Genomic DNA, 17,429 nt, shown 5'->3' on the forward strand with positions numbered 1-17,429 from the left:
ACTGTATGTGGCTGTCTACTTCTTTCTCTTTGTGTGTCACATTGACTCTGGGAGTCTCTGCATCTTCTATGTGGGCTCAAACTATATGCAAGTGTCTGCATCTTCCTAACCATGGCCTCCCACTGTCTGTTGATGTTTGCTTTTCCTGATTGTTGTTCATAAAATATGTGGCTAAAGAAATATTGACAAAGCCAATATATCTCGCAGAGGCAAGATCTATTGGCTTTCCCAAGCATTGGTGAAGCTATTAGGTTTTGTCTATGCAAGACCTATTGGTTTTGTCAATGTTTTTTTTTTTTTTAATAATACCACTATAAGGCAGACAACCCCCGCTGCATATGGCATCTTGCCACGCGCAGGGGCGGTGGGCTGCAAGGCCTGCACCCAACCCCTCACTAGTGCCTTACCTCAGCTGTGCGTGTCCTGTTGCTAGGCCCTGCACCCAAACACCCCTATTGTGCATATACACCCCACAGCAAGGGTTGGCTGAAGGGCCCTTTCTTTTGGCCAGGCCCTCACCCCAATACCCTACCTGTGGCCAATGTTTCCTGTGCATGGCCTTTTGCACAGTGGGAGTTTGACTACAGGGCTTAGCCTTCAGTTAGGCGCTGCAACCTATCCCTCTTCAGTGCCCAACGTCTGCTACACAAAGCCTGTGGTCGTGCATGCCCAACCTCTATTCCTTTTTAAAGTATGTTTTTGGTACTGCAGTATTCTTGTGGAACCCACCAAACCAGCTTTCTTTGGAAAGCGTACATGGTACTGTGGTACCATGGAGTGGATGATCTCACTAGTTTCTGCGAGAGTACCACTGTACCTGTGACCACATTTTTCTTTTTACATGTTAGTCTCTGGGATAAGAATCCCTCTGGTGTCCCAATAATTTTATAAACTTTCTCAGGACATAGGATTTTTCCATGCAGAAGCCATAGTGACTGAACTTTATTTGGTAATTTTTGCATGCAGATTTGTTGAACGGCACCAAAGTAATTAAAGAGCTAACAAATGCCTTTTCTATGGAAAGTAACAAAAGTTACATACGTTAATACAACCACTACCACGCACAGTCTTTGGTCGTGCACAGCGGGGGTTGACCGCAGGGCCTGGCTTGCGGATAGTCCCTGCCCCAAACCCCTCCACATGCACCCAACCCCACGCTGCACATGGCCTTTGGCGATGTGTGGTTTGCGTATTGTGAGAGGGTGAGGTTTTTTCCAATTTGGTTTCTGATCCGCTGATCCAGCGTGGTTTTTCACTTGGGGACGTGCTGTGTACCACTGTGCATCTGCCTTAGAGACACCTGTATGTGTCCTATGGGGTCAGGATACCTCTATCCTGACTCCATTTGGGTGTATCTATTTAGGTTTTCTCCCAGGGGCCCATGCAAGAAACAAAATGGTAGCCGTATCTATTCTTTCAGGTTGCAGCTAGCCAATCAGGGCCTTGTTTTTTGCTCAGAACCGTGGGTACCCGTGCGTACCCATGGTAATCCAAGGATCCGTGAAAGACATCTGTGTTCCTTCATATCTATATTTTTCTTTATTTAATACCTCACAAACTACTGGACAGATTTACACAAAATTACACAAATTGCTTTTTCTACACCAATATATAAATAATGTTTCAGCCGCAAGGAAATCCACTTTAATTAAAAAAATCTTTAACATTTTATTATGAAAGTACCTTAGAACAGCAAATAATTGTTCTGTTTTGCTTAAATCTTTCATCTCATCTGTATGTAAAATACACTCTTTTGGACTTTCTAGAACACTCTTTTTCAATAGAGTAGCCGTTATTGAGAGCTGGTCGTTTTGAGTGAAAGGATGTAAATAAAATGAATTTTAGTTTCATTAAGTTTCTTTTTAGTAAGTCTGTCATTCTCTGCAGTTAAGTATAAGGTTCATCTTACATTTCTATGGCTGAGCTCGCCAGAATTGCAATAATGCTCTCTTTGTACAATTGTTGTTATACTAGTAAAGCAGGCAATTTTTGCAGTGGTTTTGAAATGATTTCGGTTTTCCTGAAATTATTTGCCATAGGCTTCTTAAAGTCTTCATGATGGATGTAGAGTCTTCCCCAGCCTGGGGACCTGCCAATGAATACACCCGACACAGAGCTATTATTACACATCTTCATTTGTCTCCATTTAACCACAAATTCAGCATTCTAAACCTGCATTCATTTCACCACGTTCTAGCTCTACGAAGTTCTTCAAGAGCCAAAAGGATTCCATCATTCACATTCCGATGATACTACAATCGATTTGCAATACTTTTATTTTAAAATTCTCCTACCTGATATAACTCCATTGTGTGAAGCTGACTTTTCATGTAGGGATATTCCCTTTTTAATTTTCAATGCATTTTTCAAATTGATGAAAGCTACGGTGACAAATGTATTTTATAAATTATGCAAAAGGAGGATTGGCACATAGAACAAATTGCATAGGAACCAGTATGCTGCATCCTGCAAAACTGAGTTCTGAAACCATTTGCATATTTGGATCCACAGTGGTCTAAAGGACGTGTGATGGGCTCCCGTAATTTTCTTAATGTGGTACTCCTTTGGGACCAGCTAGCTTGGCCATTCTGTAGCACACTGACCAAGAGCACTTGAACATAGCGCCTTTCAACTGACATAACCACCTAATACTTCAACTGTAACTTTTCCTTCCAGGTCTCTTTCGCTAGGAAAAAACTTGATAAGAATAAATAGATTTTAGGCTAGATTTTGTTACATCACTTTCAGTAATATGTGAAGAAGGGTCATCCCCTCCAAGAAATTCTCCATCATTCAAAATGGCATTATTTTCCATGACATTCATTTCCTAGGCATCCCTCCAAACAACAATCATATCTTCATTCCCAGATGAAGCACGCACACTCTCCTCTTTTTGCTGCTCAGCATCTTCATGTAGCCGTTTAATGGTCATCGAACGAAAATAGTAGGCCATTGTATCCATTTTAGTCGTCTTCCTTCACCGACTCTAGTGAAAAAGAGAAGACGACATGAGGATACACCACACAAACTTCTTAAGTTTTACTGCTGCTCTTCATGTTCTCACAACTCTTAGAAAACCATTCCAGGTCACTGTAGTTATGGAAGAGCAGGAGTGCCCTATTACTTACCGACAATCTTCATTACTCCTGGTCCTGCACTTTGCTGCGCTTTCCTGCGCCACCGGCCTCGTAAATGAGGACCATTGTGCCCTCGGGTCGGTACGCCAGGAAAAATAAGATCTTCAAACTCTCCAGACAATGAATAGAAGATCCTCCTTTCAAACATCACCCCTTTCCTGGAGCATCCGCTTGGCAGTAGTCAATTATGTGATATTGTAATTGGGATTGCATTTATATAGCGTTTAGTGCCCCTGACAAAGCGTCAAAACGCACTACGTCGAGCAGCACGCTGCTCCGGAACCCAAGGATAGTGGATAGGCTTCGGAGGTTATTTCAATTGAGCCAGGAGAGAGACTAGTCGAACGTTGCCTGTATTTGATCTTTTTCTCATCTTTGTGACTGACTTTTAAGGAATTGCCTCTCTATTTTAGTGAGATCGAATGGCTTGTTAATGAAAGCCGAATGACTCACCTCGGTCACGGCTCAGTTATAATCTGCGCGTTCTAAAGTCTTTTATTGTACTTCAGCTAATAAAAGGCTTTTACTTCCGTGCTGTGCTTTTCCCTCAATCTTTTGTGGCCCGTAAGCAGCAGACAAGAGACAAAAGGAATCCGGCGCGACCCCTGTGTGACAGCATAGCGGCTGCACCCCAAACAGGGTCATTAATATTAGGGATTTGTTTCCTCACAGCAGGTTCTCGGTTCCTCACCGGAGACTGCCTGAAAAGGTGAAAGTTCCCTCAATGGCATTGACATCCCAGTCCCCAGCCTAGCCAGAAGAGACCCCTGAAGCTCGCTGTGCACACAACCCAGAATGGTACCATCCCAGCTTCTGCTCACCACGCTTAAGCCTCAGCCTTGCTCGTCACCTAGGTGTTTGCATGATCCCAATACATGTTCACAGGTGGAAATTCTAAAGCTGAAATTTGCAGATACAACTTCAAATATGGACAGTGTCGACTTAAACCCATGTACTAAAAACAGAGTTTGAGATGAAGGTTCAACCCATGTACTAAAACAGAGTTTGAGATGAAGGTTCAGTGAGAATAATGATTTAAACCACTGAAAAAAGCTAATTTCATTCACAAAGGGCCGCCTTCTATATGATGGAAAACACATGCAAACAAAAGTACAGTTGATTGCACTTTAAATGTTTACCTTTATACAGGGTTGCTTTAAAATACGGTGTCCTTCATTATATGAATGTACTGATATTTATGTAGAAAAAATGCCTGGGAGCAAAGGAGTGTTGTAAATGAAAGGGGATGCTGAGGGATGATACAAGATTGTGTACAAGTGGCGTTTGCACTTTTCAGTTACAGCAGAGTTGACATACCTGCAACTTTACGCATAGTGAGATGAAATGATTTTCAGCGAATCACACAATTGTGAGGTGTGTACTGAAGCCAGGATTAAAAATCAGCTAGATATGTTCCCAAGTCAGCAGTTTACGCTGTGGACTACACATTTTCCTCTTTGCTACAGTGACAAGTAATAAGCATTAAGGGCCATAATGGTGGATGATGTAGGATTTAGAAAGATTTTTATGCTTACACTTGTACCGGATCTTTGCAGAGGACTATACCAGGTGTTCGCTTGCGGCCGCTTGGACTCAGAAGAAGGAGGACTATTCCATGTGTTATCCATTGCCTCATTGCCAGGCGCCATGCTCAGATCACCACTAAGCGTCCTCACTGTCTGTGTCATTACCTCCAGGTCCTTCTAGTCTTCGTCCCATTCATCACAAAGTGGAGACTATCTATCTCCACGACACAAAAAAGAACCTGAGGAATGCTGGATCCCCTGCCCCCACCCCCTGCTCAGGTAGTAAATAAGTGTACTTACCCAGTATTCCTCCTGTTCTTTTTTCTGTCTTCTGACAGAATGGACTGAGAAGTAGAAGGAGCTGGTTCTGCTGGGCTGGGGCAGTTGCCGGTTCCTGGAGCACGTTTCCGGTTCTGTGTCCCTTGGCCTGTCGGGCTTGCTGGAGGACGCTTGTTTTGGCTGCTGCTGGTGCCGTTTTCCTGCCCGGGCCGCTCTGCTTTTTGGGATGCAGCGTGCGTGTCTGTGGTCCTGCTGGGCGGGCCTTATGATGCGTGCTGGAAGCAGGGAGCCTGGGGCTTGCCTGTCTTCCTGCTGCAACATGGAGATGTGTGTGCATGTGCGCAGGGCACGATGCTTCACCTTCAGCTTCTACGGTTCCTGGTGTCTAGTGAGGTGACGCCTGGTGCTTCCATGGTCTTTGTCACAACCTCTGATGCTGGGTGATGACAGTTCTGCTCCAGGTGGGTCACTAGCCATTGCTCATCTTCACTGCCCCAATTAGACGCAGGGGACATGGGTAAGTGCCCTGTGGAGGCAGATTTGTCTTCTTTCTTCAGACTTTGTTTACTGATTTTTCTTGTGGAATGTTGGCAGTTGAGGGGCGGCATTCCCCTGAACGGAGGCGCTTGGAGGTGTTTCCTCTTATTTCTCTCCCCCTGCATTTTGTCTCCTTCCGGGCTCGGTGGAAAGGGGGTCGCCTCTTGTGTCTCCTCTGGGATCCTTTCCTTGAGATTGACTGTACTTATCATGGTTGCAGTCCTCATACTGTGAGGTGTGGGTTCTCTTCCGGGAGTGCTTTGGGGTATTCATCTCCTTTATGTGGCCTTCACTGGCAGGTGCATTCCTTTCGTGTTCTCCATGCTGTAGCGGTCTCTGTCAGATACCTTCACACTGTGTGGCGAGGCTTCTGTTCCAGGTCTGTCTGTGGACGTGCCCCCACCTTTCCAACTGTGTGCCAAGGCTGGTTCACCTGGGTTTGTGTGTATGGTGGGGTTTCAAGGTTTGGAGGTCCTGTGGTCGCAAAAGTAGATGGCTCCCTGAAGACGGTGTATTCAGGGGTTCAGCTGGGTCTTCCCACTGTTTTTTTTGGGCCTAGGTGGCTCAGTCCCTGTTCTTGAACCATTTCCCTTTGGGTGGGCCTTGAGTACTCTAGTTGTTCTGGAGTTGTTTGAGCAGCATGTGACCTTTCTCTCTGCTATTCCTTGGCTGGGGTTGTGCTTTAACTCTGGAGGGTAGGGCCTATATTGCGGTCCATCTCCTTCTGGTCTTGCAGGATTTACGGCCAGATGTTGCTCAGGCAGCTTAAGGATCTCAGGATCCCCTTTTAGGGTTCCGGGTTGTCCATTTAGGCCCTGGTATCTCATCTGCATGGGCTTTTCCTGGGCATTACTTCTTCTTCTTCTTTGAAGTCCGGTGCTTGGGCAGGCCTTTCTCTCAGACCATGTCTCCCATGTGTTAGCTCCCTGGGAGGCCATTTTTGGGGGTCTCCAGGGTGGTTTCCAGCTTGGGGGGTGGGGCAGCAGACGTCAGTTTCTCCCTCCCAAGCCGTGTTCCTGTATAAGGGATAGTGGTGCAGGTCCGGTGGTGGGCGGCCGTTTTCTGCTGTTTCTTCAGTGTCTCCTTCAGACACTTGGTTGGGTGTTATTCAGGGCAGCTACAGGTAAAAATTGCGGGGATTCCTCTGTCCTCTGGGGGGCATGGGCTCCGTTGCCTCCCTTACTACCGGGCCATAGGCCCTTCATCAGGGCCTTTTTCTCTTTTTTGGATGCGGTTGTTAGTGGTGGTGCCCTCTCTGGAGCTCGACAAGGGTTACACTCGCTTGTTTTTTGGGTGGACGTGGTGCTGGGTTCTTCCACCTGGTTTGGATTTGGTTTTTGGATTGAACGTTTTTCCATCATGTGTCTTTCGGGATATGTCCATTGTGCAGTTCATTTCTCTGGGGGTGCACGGCTCTTGCTCTGGATCTCGAGGCAGCCTGTTTTCATGTGCCTGGCCTTCTATCATCACAGTGTTTTTTGCGCTTCTGTCTCTGACGCACCCATTATTGCTTGCAGTGTTCCCTTTGGGTCTCCGCACTGCTCCACTGGTGTTCACCATTCTGGAGACACCCCTGGTGGCATCTCTGCTTCTCTAAGATTGTCATCTTTCTACCTGCTTGTTCTGGTTCCTGCATTTCCCCTCGGTGAAGGTACTTTTTGTAGGCTTGCCGACCGGTGAGTGCTGCTCTTCCTTCCCATTGACTGAACGCCATCAGTCCCTTTCCTCCCTCTCTTTTACATCTCTTTCACATCCCCTGGTGTCTCCTTGGACTCACAAGCTTCACCAACCACCAATATAAGAGTGGCAGTTAGCAACTCAGAGGTTGGGCCAGGTGCTATAGATATGCCAGTCAGTCCCCCTACTGAGACGACAGAGGAGGCAGAACCCCTATTTCATCTTTGTGGAGCCAAAGCAAGGGGTCAAGTGAATGAAAGAAAGAGAATTGAAGTTGGGACTAAGTCAAAGAGGCTGTACTTTTCCATCCTCTCCACTTGCAGGGACACTGGGTGGCAGAAAAGGACAAACTAATAGACACAATGAAAGATTTATGCAGTAAACGTCTTGAGTCCTTAATGGACAAGCTTCAACCAATTTTTGATTGGCTGGGGGTAATATAATTAGAACTGTGCAAGTTGAATTCTCTCTTTGATGCCCAGCAGTCATGGGTGGTGCCACCTGTTGTGCCATCTGCTGTTTTATGTCCAGGGGCCATGACCCATAGCTCTGTGCCTACTCCACCTGGGTCCACTGTCATAGCCCCAGTAGGAAATCGTTCATTGACTAGTATGGCCATAGTGCAATCTAGGGTAGCCGGGAGTGAGCATGTAGGAATCCTCCAACGCCACAGAAGAGGTCAATGGGAAGAGGAAGGGAAAAACACTCTGGTGAAACCAATAGAGCCTTTGAAATCATGAAAAATACCTTCCTCAGCTTCCATCTGCGTATACTCCATATGTAGTAGTCCTAGTAACAGCCCAAAAGGACGTTCCAAATGTAACATCACCTAGGAAGGAAAATCACTTGGTCTTGAAAAATAAAATAATCCACTAGTTATGGAAAAACTCTGGGTGGCCTCTTGACTTCTCTACTGAGGTTTTAATGGTAAGAAAAACTCCCTGGATCGGTCCCATCAATAGGGACGTAAATGGAGACTGTGTGATTATTAACTTTGTCACCAAATATAGTTAAAACACTTCTTAAGCTTCTTTACATCCTGACACGAATTCCAGGATCCATTCAGGTGGTACCCTTGGGCTACTTCTATAGGCCTGCGGTCCTCACATCTAACCATGTGACAGTAAATGCCACACACCTTGGGATCAATAGGTCAACTAATAATGTGGAAGACCGAAATTACTTTGAAATGCGGGCTTCTCTGGAACATCTGGACTGACTCTGTCCCAAAATGGGGATGGAAGCCCAGAACTGTCCCAGTAATAAAGCAACACAAATGGAGGGCCAGTTGGTTCCAGGCAAAAGATGATCTCTGGGAGTGGCTTTTTAACAGTCCTAGCTGACCCCAGGGAAATATCAAGAAGGACTATGGCTGATCAATGAGGCCTTAGAATGTTGTCATGGAATATTGCTGGTATTCATTCCAAGTTAACAAACTCGGACTGGCTCTCTGCCATTAATAATGTAGATATTGTTTCACTGCAAGAAACTTGGTCTATTGAAGATGTCAGTGTTAATAGTTTTCATACTGTGTCCTGTGCAGCTACTTCCATCATATGCCGGAAGAGGCAAGTGAGGGGTGGCGGGGGGACGGGGGGTAGTGAGGGCAGGGGTGTTTGGGGGGAGGTTAGATATCTTGCTTTCTGTAAAATTACCAGGTCTCTCTACCAGAATAATTCATTTTAAGTCCAATGTTCAGTTGGTGCTATTGCAGACCCCATATTCATTTGATGTCATTGCAGTGTAGTGATTTTTTATAATAATATCTTTGATGCACAGGTTACAACTGTAATTGATGATCTTGAGGACAGTCTGATTTTTTTTAGATAATCACAAAAAGGAGGCAGTAATAGTTTGGTCAGGGATTTCAACTCGAGAATGTGTGAAAATAGTGAACCTATTATCTGCGGATTAATTGCATTGGAGGGTGCAGAAATTCTACACTTCCAGCACATCCCTTTTAGGGAGGCATTGAATAGGGTCCTGGCTTCTACAGATTTGGCATTTGTTTAAGAATATAGAGAAGATGAGGCTTCTCTTCTCCCAACCTACAATAAGTCAGATACTGTCAGTGGGATTGATTTTATTATTCTGTCCTTGAATTTAACGGAACCAATTTTGGAATAAAATGTTATTGCCTCTTGTGTAAGCGGCCATAATCTGCTTTTCCTAGTTCTTGATTTGCAGCTGTCAGGCGATATTAGGCAGACAGAGAATCTGCGACTAACCCATTCACGCAACAAGTGTATCAGGATAAAATGGGACAGAAGAAATAAGGAGCCTTTTTTGTATAAGCCTATAAAGGATAATACCCAGGCTATCTCACTATTGACCTCCTTTTAAGAATTCCCAAAGTACATAGTTGCAGCCTTTTGTACCCTGTGCACTTCAGTGGCTAAGGGGCTGAGTTTAACTAAAGTTTCTAAAAACCCACCACCTTTAAGCTCCTGCGCATGTGCCCATAAGAAGTTAAAACCAGCACTGTCCAAAATTCCATACTCCAAGCAAGATATTTCGCATGCTTGGCGGTTGTACAAAGTTACCCTTGAGGCCAGAAAAATCGAGTTAATAAAGGCAGCTTGGGAGGAGCTAGAAAAGACTACCAAATTGAGGGATAGTGCCATTTTTTGCAAGTTTGTTAACCTTTCTTTTTAGGGTATGAGAAGCCCTCATTGGTCACTGTTATACCTGTTGAAGCATGGGTAGATCATTTTAATAATCTTTTTACCCACTAAATACGGATTCCAATACAGGAAACAGATAAGTAGCAGGCTGTACTTTGGAGATGTACTCCAATTTTTAGTGAGGCCATTGAAGTTAGAGATGTAGCTGCAGCTATCAATCAGAGCCCCTCAGGCAAAGCTCCAGGAGCGGATGGCATGCCACTGGACCTTTACAAAGATAATACTGCCTTTTAGGCTCCATATTTAGCAAATGTTTTTAAATCTGCTATAAAAGGGAAACTTTTTTTCCATAATGGAGGGAAGCAATAGTTGTTTCAAGTTTTATAAAGAGGGATAGGCATTCTCCATCTTCTTATCACCCAATTTGCCTTCTAGACAGCTCCCTTAAAATACCTGTCAGGATCCTGGCAGCAAAACATAAGTTATGGCCAGAGTAAAATCAGGTCTTGTTGAAAGTGCATTAAGGGTTTCGCCTTGGGGCAGGCATGGTGGAATAATGCTTAAATCTCCAGCTTATTATATGGAAATATGTCAAGGTCGGGAGGGGTTCCATTCATCTTGCATTTATGGACCTCTCCCATGCCTTTGACATTGTGAATAGACTGAAGCTCGGGGATATTATGGCAAGGATGGGAATTAACCAAGCTCTAATTGGATTGGTTCAAAGGATGCATTGGGACACCATAGTTAGAGTCAGATATGGAATGGATGGTGAACTCTCCCCCACAATTAAACCTTCACTTTGGGATGTCTGATGGCCCCTTTACTGTTTCTTATTTATATTAATGACCTAGAACAGTGGTTCCCAACCTGTGGTCCGGGGACCCCTGGGGGTCCGCAAAGACTTCCCAGGGGGTCCGCGAGAGCCTAGAAAATTAAAACATATTAACAAATATTGAGAAATTAGGTCCCCAGCTACCAGTAATGACTCAGGTGGGGGTCCCCGGATTCCAATGATGATTCAGTGGGGGGTCCCTGGGTTCCATTAATGTTAAAGTGGGGGTCCACAGAAATCAAAAGGTTGGGAACCATTGACCTAGAATATCACTTGTGTAAATTAGGGAAAGACCTACCCAAAATGAAATCCTGTGCTTGCCAGCTTTACTTTACATGGACAATGGAGTATTCATTTCGAGAACCACAAATAGTCTGCAATTCCTTCTAGAAGCTCTCTATTGCTTTATGGAGAGAATGGACCTTAAAACTAACCTCAAGTAAAGCTTTTGCGGTGATCAGAGGTCCCACATATGTCAAAACAAGATTTTTCATTTGGGAGGAGCAGAAATCCTTAAAGTAAAAACGTTCACATATTTAGATTTTTCCCTTGGAATGTAACCTAAACTGAAACAGTTTATTTAAAACCAGGGCTTCTGAGTGCCAAAGAGCTGTGGAGTCCGTCTTCTGTTCATTTCGCCATCTCGGGCATGAGCCTGTACAATAGATGATTAATATCTATTAAAAGTAAGTGTATCTCTCTGCCAGTCTATGGAGCTGGTGTTTGCGGTACCAAGGTGCTGGTGCACTACAGCAGGTTGAGAATAAATTCCTGAGTAGAGTCCTGGTGGTCTCTCAATCTACACCATCCTTTATGTGCCGCTCTGAGGTAGGTCTGGCCCCTCTGGTGGATAGAAAGCTGAAGCCTTTACTCCTCTAGCTCTGAATCTGGGGAGACGGAGAAGCACACCTTTTTAGTTGCTGGTAGATTGCTTTTCCTTGGATAGCTCCATGGCAGTTCCCTGGATTATTTATGTTAAAAATGCTTTTATAGATTTTGGCCTCTTCAACCTTGTTTTAATCGTGATAATGCAGCGGCGATGAAAGGGGTGCTTAAAGAAAGGCAAGAAGATTTCATGAGGCGGGTTTTGACAAATTATGCTCCAGCTCAAATTGTAATTTAATCAAATTGTCTCTGAGCTGTGCGTTGTATTTGACATCGATGTTTAATGTGATTCTTAGGTTCTATCTCACAAGATTTCATTTTAACTTGTTACATTTTTTAGTGGCCCTCTGCAGTAAGGCTAGTCGGAGCTCAGCATTGCCTAAGTGCCCATGTGATGATGTTTCCTACCAAAGCACAGTGCACTTTATTCTCTCCTGTCGGTTGTATTCCTATGCACGGAAACGCTTCTTGGTTCCAGTTTTCCATTCATCAAAAATCAGATTACACAAGGAGGCTTCAGTCTTCCTGCAACTTCTTTGCAGCGATTTTGAACAGATGATTTTATTATGTGTTTTACTGGCTTTATTTTAACAAGCTGAATAAAGTTTATTGAGTGACTGATGAAGCAATTCATCTCTAACCACTACAGTGCAGATGACACAAAGTTACACAATGCTCTACTCAGAAATATTACATTTTCCTAATTGAAGCTAGATGACATCAACCTTCCTAAAACTTTGTCCAACCAGGAAAGAGTTTGTGCCTTTTCTCCAAGCCCAGCATGCCTCTATCCCTGTACCACTGCCACGTCCAGGTGCGGCTTACTCAAGCATCCGCATTTTCTCTACTCCTAGTTTCAAGTTGGATTTTCAGTTAGATTTAATAACATCCCAAGGCTAATGACAATCAAGGTAGGCTGGCAGATATACTCATGTGTCGACACCACTTCACTTCTGCCGCTGTCCAAGGTGCACACATCCCAAACAGCAGCCAAATTGATCCAGTCCCCCATACATTTAATCCTGTCTTTGGTATAATCGAGAGCGTTTGCATCACGGTGTCATGGTGGTACTCTGTGATTAATAAAGTGGTATGAGTCCCTCGGTTGCCACTGTAGGCACTTGCAGCTGGTGTGCCCAGAATGCTGTACAAATAGCCATCACTCATGATCACGCAGTGTAATTAATGTGTGTGTGTTAATACAATGGCCTACAAAATGGCGACCCTTTTTGATTGACATGTTCACCCAGGACCTGAAGTGAGGGGACCTCTTGGTATACATCAGGCTGAGCCAGTGCGTGCTCAGCCCGCTTCTCAGGACTTTGCACCCCCTTGCCCAGCGTGATGAATGAGACCCCTGCAGCTCTGTTATGAGATCCGAAACACATGGATGGTTTTTGCACGGAGAAGGCATTAATTCTATTCGGGGTCTTGACAGGGGAATACATTATAAAGCTGTATTTGTTCTTTGAAGAAAAACGACGCCAGTTCATTGCATTTAAGAAGTGTTTTAGAAAGTGAAAGCTACCCCTCCCCCCACTTTGCCTGATATAATTGTGGCTTGTTGCTCCAAGGCCCTAGACAGCAAGCCTCGGTGTTTTTCAGACGCTGCCGCTCTGATTTATGTCGTGGTGAGCTTAGGTTATCTTTGACAAAGAAATCTATTAGTTACCATGACAGAAACATTTTCAATCCAGGTGACTCAACTCTTCGGCTTGATGTTCGCATAAATCTAGCTTAGACTTTGAATCGGCTCTTGTGCAGCCGAAGGGCAATGCAAAGCGAGGGGACGTAAGCAGAGAGCTGTTACATTTTCATGCTTCTGCGCTTGTTGGTATGCTGTTGCCATCTGCTAATTAAGGCCCAGAGGTGAACTGGCATCCATTGTGGACTAAAGTCACGCAGCATCCTTCTGTTTCTTTTAAAGCCTTACCAAGCTCTTGATTCAGGAGCAGAATTGCAGAGAAGGCATAAAATGAGGTGATTTGCATAAATCCCATCTGCGGTGGCTTTTCGATATCTGTTGGTGCTAATCCCTACTGATTGGTTCAATTAGGAAGCAGGAAAGGTGACCATGAAATTGACAATCCGTGTCTGAACATTCTGCAACCTTATTGATTGCACTGTAGTCTGCAGAAACACATAGAAGCTCACAGCTATGCTGATCCTCATTACAGCATGCTTGCAATGTCAAGTCAGACGAGGATTTTAGCTGGTTAGAATTAAAGATGTGTTCTTCAGATGCAGCTCAGAAATACAAGTAACCTTGGCCGGTATTAGACCAAATCTATACTAGGCCATCACCTGCGGTCTGAACACCAAAGGCTGCCATATCTTCAGTAAAAGCATTAAATTTGGCCCTCGAGCCATGCTTGCAAACTGGATGCATAGTCCCAGTCTTTGCATGTTCACACGTCGCGAGGTACACCCCGTTTATACAAAAAAATGCTGGTACAAGGGGAAGAGCAGTACTGCAATCTACTCTTTGCGAGCCATCAGATGAACCTTGGGGGTCAAAGTGCAGGGTCTCGTGCACAAATACTTGCAGCAGGGCCCCTTCGACAGCCCAGTTTAGGTTTTGGAAAGTTGTCTGGGGGCTAGAAGAGGACGAATCCCAAAGGCAATCAAAGAGGATTGCGGTGGATCATTAATCCACTTCTCTAGGCTGACATAAGTGATGTACTTACCTAAGGTGGTCGCACTCTTCTGCTTTATTCACAAAAGAAAATGATTTCAAGGACGAGAGCAGCTTTGAATGAACTAGGATATGCAGTAGTTTTGTGATTCAGAAGTGTCTAGATTACTCATATGTAAAACGATGTAAAGCAACCATCATTAAGTCACCCCAACTTTGGTCTTTTATAGACTTGATTGTGAAAACTCCATTCCCGCTGGAATTCCCCCATTTCACTTTGCCGCCCGGCAGGTGACTATTCATGCTGCAGCCTGCTTTTTCTCTGTGAGCAAGCACTCTGATTGCATCACCATTCTATTGATTTGTTTGAGCTGGACACTGGTGGGGGGGCTGATGTATCTATAAATCAACTTGTCCAGCCCATAGATGTATATAGTCTGATCTGTATCATTATATGGCCAAGAAACAGAAGAGATGCGATGCAGCTCAAGAGACACTTCTCCAGACCCCTGTGTTGCAACAACTATGGTAAGTCAATCTATTTGTGGTTGTGAACCCAAAGTATGGCACTCTATCCTCTATTCTGTTTCCCCATTCCTTCCATCGGAAATGAGCTACAATACGTCCTCTTAAGCAACTACTGTATCCTTCTTCTAATCTTCCTCAGCAGGCAATCCTGCGTACTACCCAGTGATAAGTGATGACTGAGCTACTCTGTGGTGCAAAAGCTGATATAGACTCAAGTTTATTTATTCTATTACGTAAGACTTGGCTAGCTGCATATTTTTGATAATGTTATAACCTAATCGTGTCGCCCTGTCTCTTTGATTTTTAAATGCTTACGATCTTACTGTTATGTTGCTTGCTATTTGTTGGTGCCAACGACTTGTTTATTTGGCAACTTTTTACATATTTGTACAACTGAATTAGAATGTATTGTATGTGTGCTGTGCAGTCTGGTGTGTTTATTGTCACTCTATTTGGTGAATTGTGTGATCACTATGATAATTTACTGTTACTTTGTACAAAGAGAGGCCGTTTAATTGTTTTCCCTGTTTTTCTGATCTTTGTCATATCGGCTAATGCGCTCTGGCTGTGTACAAGCTATATAAATCCACTAATTAAATCTTTAAATAAATTAACAATGACGATAAGGCCACGTCAAGCAATATGGTGGTGAATCGAATACGTTTAGTTTTTATCACTGTTGTTCCTCTTGCTTCTAGATTATTTGGCATCATTAAATATCATAAATGAAAAGCATGATAATTCCCATAGAGAAGTCCTTTTTGTGGATGACATCTGTGTTCTAGTCTTTATCAAATGATTACATCAGTATATATGGAATACTAGCATAACTGAGCACACAGGTAGGAATGAATGAGACCACTTGGTATTTGCACTTGGCCAGGTTTAAAAATAGTGCAATGTTACAATGTTTTGTGAAGACATATGGTTTAGTACCTGTCTATCTTGGCAGCGCAACTGAAAAATTGCATTACTTTTCTTGAAGGATAATTTTCTAACCTGTAAAAAGTGGTTATAAATGGTTTATATTGGATCAGACTGTAGTAAATTGACTTCACTTCTGCATGTTTGATTAAACATGTATATGCAGCAGAAAAAAACAAGGAAAGTGGTTAAGGTCAAATAAAAATACTACACGAAACCAAAACATGCAGTTAAAAATTAAACACTAACTGGATCATTTTGAATTTTGCTGCCATTTTGACATCTTATTTTACATTTTTAGAAAGAACCTCTTAACCGGGATGGTATCAGCAAACTGTACATCAAAAACAAATTTGAAGTCGCGAGGCAACCCGTTCCATAGGACCTAGTACACGATTTAGCAACAGAATGTACGAAGTTATGTTGTTAACGTTCAGCCTTATTATAGGCACAGACTGGGAACAATCACAGAATGAAAGCTAATAGCTGCGTAAAGGGAGGGCAGGAGGGCAGAAGGGCGAAAGAATAGCAGCCACCCTCCAGCAGTGCTTAATTTGTGCTTGTTGTGTCCGGTGCTGAGCACCAGCACTTATTTTTGAGGGCCGGTGCTTATTGTTCTGCCTCAAGCGTTTGCTGCGAGCAAAAGACACATATGGGACAGACGGAGGAAGGGAAAAACTGAAAAATTTCACAATGGGAGACAGCAGCAAGAGTGAGCTGAAGGGGCAGGGAGTGGCTGTAAATCGATTGAAGAGGCCCGAGATGGCTGCAGGGTTACACTGCCTCAGTATTCCGGGTTCGCACATTAAATGCAGCAGTCCCGTGTTTAAGAGGAGGGCTTTGGGAACCGGCACGTTTATATTAACAAATTAAGCACTGCCCTCCAGCGAGGGATAGGAAGACTTGCAAGGATTAATTTTCTAGTAAAAGGGCATGGATGAGCTAAAGGCAATAGTTAATTAGGTCGTCAAAAGAATGAAACGGCAATAAGATCAAAATGAGGGGTAACAGAAGAATACAATGTAGTATGGAATGCGGTCCTAAAAGGCTTAGGTAGGGGCAGTAGGGGGTACAAAGATTTCTGAACAGGAAAGGATAGACTAGAGCAATAGAGGTAAAATTCTAGCAAATTAACTTGAATGGATTCCAGTTAGAATAGTACAGGAGTGGTGGCAAAGTGAAAAGGGGGATTTGAAGGAGAATTATGACGACCATTTCAGATGGATTTTACAAAGGTGAATTGTTAGTCATGTGGAAAGGGTAAGAGATCATTTAAGCATATCAAGTTGGCTGGGAGTGAGTTCCAAGTTGGGGCGGGTGGTTTGGGGGTGGGGGATTGCCAGAGAATGAGTTTAGTGACTTTGAAAGATATGAACTCTTTTGTTTCCAATCTTAGTGTGTCAGTGCTTCTGACATTTCTATTGCCATTATATATTTTGCAAAAAGCCCTGAGAATATATGGGTGTTGATTGTATATGGCCTTAAAAGTAATAAAGGTCAGCTTGAATTTGATCCTGGATCCTACGTGGCGCTAGTATATGTGTTTCGTTACAAGCAGATTGTGGTCATGCTTTCAATTTTATCTAGCTTCCTAGCTGCAGAGAAAAGAGCGTCTTACATTGGTGCAAAAGAGGATCATGGATCGCCTGAAGGAATGAAGTTACAAGAGTCTAGCCTAGCAACTAGAGTGGCCTGAACTGCTGGGCAGAAGTCATTACGGTGCGATATGGTACAACAGGGCAACTGCGAAAAGCTCATCAAGGCCCTGTCTTTTCTGCCATCTTATTTAAAACACCCCACCCAGTCCATTTTCTGTAACATGATCACTGATGCTGCATCACG

At 43.8% G+C, this 17,429-nt stretch overlaps 1 protein-coding gene across 1 annotated transcript in view; it reads left to right on the forward strand.

The window, feature by feature from the left end:
* The window catches only part of RALYL (RALY RNA binding protein like), a 1,738,931-nt gene that overhangs the window by 1,247,355 nt on the left and 474,147 nt on the right, over nt 1-17,429 (forward strand). The gene's annotated exons all lie outside the window — the stretch shown is intronic.

The sequence above is a fragment of the Pleurodeles waltl genome, chromosome 2_2 (genome assembly GCF_031143425.1).
Source record: "Pleurodeles waltl isolate 20211129_DDA chromosome 2_2, aPleWal1.hap1.20221129, whole genome shotgun sequence".
NCBI lineage: Eukaryota > Metazoa > Chordata > Amphibia > Caudata > Salamandridae > Pleurodeles > Pleurodeles waltl.